The sequence below is a fragment of the Tupaia chinensis genome, unplaced genomic scaffold (assembly GCF_000334495.1).
Source record: "Tupaia chinensis unplaced genomic scaffold, TupChi_1.0 Scaffold000360_1, whole genome shotgun sequence".
NCBI classification, from domain to species: Eukaryota; Metazoa; Chordata; class Mammalia; order Scandentia; family Tupaiidae; genus Tupaia; species Tupaia belangeri.
This window is the reverse complement of record NW_006159856.1, coordinates 3,950,774-3,958,830: the sequence shown is the minus strand read 5'-3', so window position 1 is coordinate 3,958,830 and position 8,057 is coordinate 3,950,774. Positions and strand designations below refer to the sequence as shown.

The 8,057-nt window shown below is 41.7% G+C and overlaps 1 pseudogene; it reads left to right on the top strand.

Moving 5' to 3' along the window:
- The first annotated feature begins 4,638 nt into the window (after nt 1–4,638).
- On the top strand, nt 4,639–6,854 carry LOC102486040 (la-related protein 7-like; annotated as a pseudogene).
- The last annotated feature ends 1,203 nt before the right edge of the window (nt 6,855–8,057 follow it).

The following is an 8,057-nucleotide window of genomic DNA, read 5'->3' as shown; positions in this document are numbered from 1 at the left end:
AGCACCCACACCCTGACCTATCCCTCTGTGCCGAGAGCTCCAGGGTTCTGAGTCCACTGGCTGTGCAGGCAGGGTGGTATGGATGAGTCAGGACACCTGGACACTAGGCAATGGATCCTCTTAGATTGGACCACAGGTGTTCACATGTCAAATAAAGATGTTAGAGGAGGCCGTCTCAGCAACCTCAGATTGTTCTAGGTATAATGTTTGTAGCTAGGGTTGAGAGAAAGAGAGCAGGAGAGAATGATTCTGAAAGTCAATGTCCTGATGCCTGTGATTGGAAAAGAAATAGTGAATAAGAAGCAGGAAGACTTCTGGATCAATACTGGCTAGGAGGGTGATAATTACCAGCCACACACATCTTTAGTTTTATAGTTCCCAGTGCTCTTTATGGCCTCCTCCTCAATGTATTTAATAAGTTATCATACCCCTGCTAGATGCTAAGCTCATCCCATGCATGAGGAAGATTTAGAGCATAGGTCCCTGAACCCCGGCCACAGACCTATGCAGATCTGTGGCCTGTTGGGAGCCAAGCTGTGGGATAAAATAGATCCATGGCCTGTTGCCTTACCACCCAGGCAGCACGGGGTGGGGAGGGTGGTAGGCTAGTGTGTGAGGCTTCACCTCTGTTTGCAGCCACTCCCCATCACTAGCATTACTGCCTAGGTTCCACCTCCTGTCAGATCAGTGGTGGTATTAGATTCTCATGGGAACCTGAAACTTATTGTTGTGGGATTGAACATTGCAATTCCATATTCCAGTGGTGGAAATGAGGTGCATGGTGGATGTGGTGCACTTGGGTAATCCCAGGACCATCCCTTCCCCGCCCCCATCCATGGAGGGATTGTTTACCACAAGGCCGGTCTTTGGTGCTGAGAATTTTGGGGACCACTGCTCGAGAGAACAGGAAATGAGTCCTGCCTGCATGGAGTATGCATTCTAACAAAGACAGAAGATTAAGAAAAAACTGCCACAGAGTGATAGAGAGGGCAGGATGATGGATGAACAGCAGAGATCAGGAGCTTACAGGGCAGAAATGGGTGGGCAGGGTGGGTATATTGCAGGGTCACATGGAACAGACTTCAAGTCCCCAAGGGAGACAATGGGGAAAATGCTTCAGGCAGTAGCAGCTGCCAGAGCCAAGGCCCTGGGGCGGGATGCCATTGCCTGTTCCTAGGACATGTTGAGGCCATTGTGATTGTGGTGGGGGCACGAAGGACTGAGTGGTAAAACAGGATAACGAGAAACCAAACTGAATGATGCAGGGTTCCAGGGTCAACCTATGGCTTTCATCTCATCCTCCAAGTGAAGAGACATGGCAGGACTTTGAACAGTGGTGCTGTAGTCACCTGTCATTTAGTGACCATGTGGGCAGACACTGAGAAGTAGCTTGGGGTGGGGTTCAGGGAATAGAATGGGGACTGGGGCTAGATCATGACAGGGTCTTCTCGGAACTCATGCTTTTGCTAAAGGGGACTTGCTGGAGGGCTTTAAGCAGAAGAGGACTAGGTGGCCAAAACATGGAATCAACCCAAATGTTTATGAACACATGAATGAATTGAAAAAGTATGGCAAATATACTCTATGGAATACTATTCAGCCATAAAAAGCAACAGGATCCTGGCATTTGATAGGGTCATATTTCTATGAAAGAAATATATCGTATGTCTCCACATAATGTATACTGACTGTCCGCACTCTATGGTAGGGATCAAAAGGTCGGAGAACATAAAAGCAATGAAAATAGTTATGGACACTAGAGACAGTGTGGAAGGAGTGAGGGAGAAGCAAAGAGTACAGGGAAGGAAATCAGGGAGAAAAATAGAGAGGCAGGACATTTGTGGGTCACAGAAATGGTGTATTACCTATTGGTGATAACATGTATAGTATTCTCAACTGGACTGGTCTGAGTTGTATTTCATGTTGGATAAATTTTCTTTACAAATTATGTAGTAATTGAATGTTTTCAAAATTAGTAAGAAAAATAAAATAAAATAAAAGGAGAGGACTGGGTGGGATTGCATTTTAGAATAATCCTGTTGGCAGGGAGGAAGGGTTGCCAAGTTCAGGTTTCATGTACATGTGAGAAGAGCAGGGACTCTTATCTTTGTGGGTGCAGTATTGTGCATGCTTGTTAAGACAAGTTTGTTAAGTTGCCATTCAGTCCCACATGTGCTGGCCAGCATGCTATCTGCTTATTAAATTGGGCTTTGACTATTGCCAGAGAGAATGTGCTCTTGCCAGAAAGAGAGAAAAAGGACCTTCTAATAGGGTATTTTTATTCCACACTCATTTTTCCTCCATTTCTCCATCCCCATCAGGATTTGGGGCACACACATATACCTGGTATGTTTTCCAAGCTGACAGGGCTGGCATTCACACTGTGGTTGCCCATATGGGATCTGGCTTCCTATACACAGGCTTACCCACTGTCCTATGGGGCCAGCCCTGCTCTTCATATTTTGAAGCTATATTATTATGTATGAGAATTATCCTATATTCCAGGTGCAGTGATCTTTTAGTAATTATGCATCTATCTTTAGTAACAAATCCTGTCTTAAAGAGTTCTGTCTGGGGAACCAGCAGTTAGTGTAATGGCTATGTCGCTGGACTCCCACGTAGTCAACCGCGGTTCGCGTCCCGGACCCGGTGGCTTAGAGCTCACGCCTGGCTTGTTGCGTGTGTGCGCAAGATCCCGAGAGGAGAATGGAGGAGAAGGGATTGCAGCGTGATCATCCCCCCGGGGGGTGATTTCTCGCTTTCTGTCTCTATGTCTCTCTCTGTCTGTCTGGCGAGCGCACGCGCCCTATAGCGAAAACCTCTCCAAAAAAAAAAAGAGTTCTGTCTGATATGGGTATAGCTACAGTTTGAGGGGCAGGGGCTAGTGTTTCTATAGTATATAATTTCCTGCACTTCAAACCATTCTCTATCTTTAAATTCAAGATGTGTCCCTCATAAATGATCAGCTAATCCTTATCATTAGGGTTTAAGTCAATTTATGTTTAATGTAATTATTGAGATATTTATATGACTGTACTTGAAAAGTACGTGGAAAATAGAATTAAAGTGTGAATTTATTTTAGTTCAATTTTTTTTTCTAAATCCATGCACCTGTCCCTATTTACAGATGATGTGATAGGAAATCCAAAGGAATTCATGAAAAACTCCTGGAAGTTAGAAATGAATTCAGTAGACTTGCAGGAAACAAAATCAATATATAAAAAATTTATAGTGATTTTATACATCAACAATGAACAGACTGAGATAGAATTGAAAAAAGCAATCCCATTTACAATAGCCACAAGACAAATAAGATATCTAGGAATAAACGTAATCGAAGAGGTGATAGATCTCTACCAGGAAAACTGAAAAAATGTAAAAGATAAAGTATGAGATTTAAAAAGAAAAACTAGAAAGACATCCTGTGCTCTTGGATTGGAAGAATCAGTATAATCAGCGTATCAGTACTGCTCAAATTAATTTACATATCCATTGTGATTTTCTTTTTTTTCCCCTCTTTTGGAGAGGTTTTTGCTATAGGGCACATGCGCTTGCCAGAAAGACAGAGACAGAGAGACAGAAAGCAAGAAATCACCCCCCAGGGGGGATGGCCACACTACAATCCCTTCTGTTCTATTCTTCTCTTGGGATCTTGGGTATTCATGCACACATGCCCGGCGTGAGTTTAAGCCACCGGGCCTGGGACTCGAACTGTAGTCGACTACATAGGAGTCCAGTGACATAGCCATTATTCCAACTGCTAGTCCCTCCATTGTGATTTTTATCCAATTACATGAGACATCCTTTTCAGAAATATAAAAAAAATCACAAGATTTGTCTTGAATCAATAAAGACCTCGTATTGACAAGGCAATACTGTACCAATAAATAAATAAATAAATAAAATGAAATAGGAGGCATCTCATTACCTGACTTGAAGGTATATTAAAAAGCAAAGATAATCAAAACAGCATGGTACTGACACAAAATTAGACACAGAGACCAATGGAATAGAATAGAGAATCCAGAAGTAAACCCCAAATCATATAGTCAACTGATCTTTGATAAAGGGTATAAGACAATGCAGTGGAGAAAAGAAAGTCTTTTTAGAAAATGGTGTTAGAAGAATTGGATATCTAACTGCAGAAAATGAAACTGGACCCCTATCTTTCACCATTAACTAGAATTAATTCAAAATGGATCAAAGATATAAAGATAAAGCCTCTAACTGCAAAACTATTAGTAGAAAGCATAGGAGAAACTTGGAGACACTGGAGTAGGAAAGATTTCTTAAATAAGACTCTGAAAGCACAGGCAATAGTCCCTAAAATAGACAAGTAGGATTACATCAAGCTAAAAAGCTTCCTCATGGCAAAGGACACTATAACTAGAGTAAAAAGACAACCCTCTGAATGGGAGACAATATTTGCAAATTATTCCTCAGACAAGGAATTGTTATCTAGACTATATAAGGAGTGCAAACAGCTCAACCACTAAAAAAACCTAATAATCCCAAGAGTCGGTCATCCTATGATGGGGAAGTAACCATGACCCTATAGCCCAAGAGGTGGGAATGACGGGAATGGCCAAAGGACACAGTTTCTGGCCCTGCATTCTGGGGACCAAATGTTTCACAGGAATGGAAACTTCAAGTGGAAATCAAGAAAAGACAGTTGAAGAGGAAAGAACTGAAAAGAAAAAAAGAAGTAGAAAAAAAGAAATAGTCTAGATATTGTTAAGCAAATGGACTTCTGGTTTGGGGATGCAACTCTCCACAAGGATAGATTTTTCGAGAGCAGACAGAAAAATCCAGAGATGGATATGTCAATACATCACTTCTTGTGTTTTTTAACAAGACGACAAAATGGACTACTGATGGGAAGTTAATAGCCAGACCATTGAAAAGTTCAGCTGTTGTGGAGTTGGATTTAGAAGGGACCAGGATCAGGAGAAAGAAGCCTCTGGCTGAAAGACCAGAGAATGAAGATAAATGGACAGTGTACATGGAATTACTTCCCAAAAATGTTAACCACAGCTGAATTGGAAGAGTATTTGGGAAATGTGGCAATGTAGTTTATGTAAGTATACTACATTACAAGTCCACTGTAGATCCAGAAGCATTTGCATTTGTAGAATTTGAAACAAAAGAACAAGTAGCAAAAGCTATTGAGTTTCTTAATAACCCCTTAGAAGAAGTGCCAAGAAAAAATGAAGTTAATGGTGAGAGATGGGCATATTTCCTAAAACAGTGAAACAATGAGCCCATGCCAGCCTTAAGAGTAGCCAAGGAAAAGAAAAAGAAAAAAAAAAAAAGAAGAAGAAGAAGAAAGGCCGAATGAAAAAGGAAGACAGTGCTCAGGCTAAGGAGTTAAATATGGACATAAACAATGCAAGCATCTGTAAAATGAAAAGACCAAGAACCACATTTGAGTGATCTGAATTGGAAATTATTGAACCACAAAAGCAACACTCAAAAAGAAAAAATGAGGGAGACTTGAAGTATACAGCTTACGTGAGGTCAGAACAGGGAAGAGGAAGAGAAGCAGTTCCATGGACACAAGAGGCCTGGCTCAGAACACTAAAAATAAGCTTCCGTCATCTCCAAAGAAAACAGAGATTTAGAAAACTTTACCAAAGAGAAGTATATTGGAGATATCAAAGATGGTTCTCCTTTAAAAAACAAGAAGGAGGGAACCAGCAGTTAGCGTAATGGCTATGTCGCTGGACTCCCACGTAGTCGACCGCGGTTCGTGTCCCGGACCCGGAGGCTTAAAAACTCACGCCGGGCGCGTGTGCGTGCATGCCCAAGATCCCGAGAGGAGAATGGAGGAGAAGGGATTGCGGCGTGACCATCCCCCATGGGGGGTGATTTCTCGCTTTCTGTCTCTATGTCTCTCTCTGTCTGTGGGGCGCCCGTGCGCTATAGAAAAAAACTCCAAAAAAAAAAAAAAAAAAAAAAAAAACAAGAAGGAGCATAAGAAAAAACATAAAGAGAGACCCAAAATAGGGAAGAGGTCATACCATTACTTGTAATGTCCAAGTGTGACACGTGGGTGAATCTGAAAAGAGTAGTTAGCGCTGCAAAAAGCCAGCATAGCTTCTTTAAGAAAAAGAACAGCCCAAATAAAATTGGAATCAGAAATGGGAACAGATAGTGGAGTAACTAATACATCTGGAATGAAAAAAAATTTAAAAACCAACAGTGCAGAGTGATGCCCTAGGGGAAAGCCTATGTGACAGGGCCTCAGTTTATGAGCAGAATGACCATGAAGATCCTCAGCACAGAGCCTGCCTGGATGCTTTGACAGCAATCTCAGAGATTGTTTACTACACTGACTTGCTGGAAGGAGACAATGAAAGCCATACTAGATTTAAAACACCCAGGAGATGGGATGGTGGTTATGTTGCTGGACTCCTACATGACGGACTACAGTTGGAGTGAAACTGGGTAGTGACTTGTGTCCCCAAGATCCTAGAAGGAGAATGAAGGAGAAGGGATTGGAGTGTGGCCATCCCCCAATCCATGATTTCTCACTTTTTTTTGCTCTCACTCTCACTGTCTCTGTCTTTGGCAAGCACATGCATTCTAAGGCAAAAAAAAAAAAAAGAAAAAACAAACTCTAAAAAACATGCCGTGGTCTTACTTAGTAGTAAATGCATACATAGAAATGGAAAAGATACCTGACTGGATACTCAAGATCCTTTCTGGTGATCACAAGCAGAGGTATTGGCAGAAAAATTGGCTGATAGGCAGGTCAAAATTAATCAACCAAGAAGCTAATCACCAAAGTTGAAAAGATTAGACTGGAAGAGTCAACAGCAAGTAAACACTTTAGATTTTCTGAATATGACTGAAAAAAATTGCAATTCACCTCTTAATATTTCACTAAATACTTAAGCTGCTCCTAGGAAATCCACTTTTCTCCCAATCTGGTCACCCATGGTCTTGAATATATTAATCACAATTATTTTAAGTGTGGGTCTACAACTGCTATATATGGGTCACCTGTGAGTCTGTTTCTATTGTCTATTTTCTCTCTTGACCCTACTTCTTTGTTTAGTAATTTTTAGTTGAATGTAAGGCATTGTGAGTAACAAATTTTAAAGGTTTTCTAAGGTCTTAGATTCTTCCAGAGTTTACTTCATTTTCTTGTTGGTGCATACGAGACAGGACAGGACTGGGGACAGAGACATTCCAAATACCTAAAACTTGACAGATAAGAAGTGGCTGAGAGACTGAATCTGAACCAGTTTGAATCAAGATGGCACCTGGAACAATTGATGCTTAACCTTCAGATTCATTAATCTCTATACTGCAGTATTAGCATGCTGCATGACATTTTTACCAGTACCATAATAGTTCAGAATAACCATGGCAACTGCCCTCAGAAGGCCAAAAAAAATGAAAGGGATAGTTCTGAGAAAACCACTGCCCCTTTCCTGGAAAAGTCAAGAATAAACTCCCCTTACTTAACCTGGCATTAAGCCACTCCATATAAGCAGACAGCCGTTCAAGTGTGGGGCTGCCCTGGCTGAGGGATAGCCATTCTATCTTTCTTTTAGGTAATGCTTCTTCCCTTCCTCTTGGAGGAAGGAATGAAACTATTCACCCGTCTCTGTTATGGGGCTGTTCTACCTATGGACTAGTTTATTCTGTACACTTGACTTAATAAATTTGTTTTCAATCTCTCTCAAAATTTCATTCTTGAATTTTTTCCGGTGTGAAGCCAAGGACACTCACACCCCAAGTAGAGCTCTACGATTGATTCTCCCCAGCAACATCTTCTGGCAACCAAGAAGGAAACCACAGGAGAACCTCCAGCTGAACCTCAAATTTAATCTGCATAGTACCAGTTGGGTACATTGGACAAGTGAGTCTCCCAGAGGAAATTTTCCCTTTTGCCTCTTTTTCTGTTATCTGACCTTTCCTATTCTCTCCACTCTGAGAAGGGAAGTGGCTCAGCCAGCTCAGAGACTGACACCGGGTGGGTCTCACTGCCCCAACATACCACATCCAGGGTGCTGGATTGGGAGCATATGGCATCAGGGACACTAGCT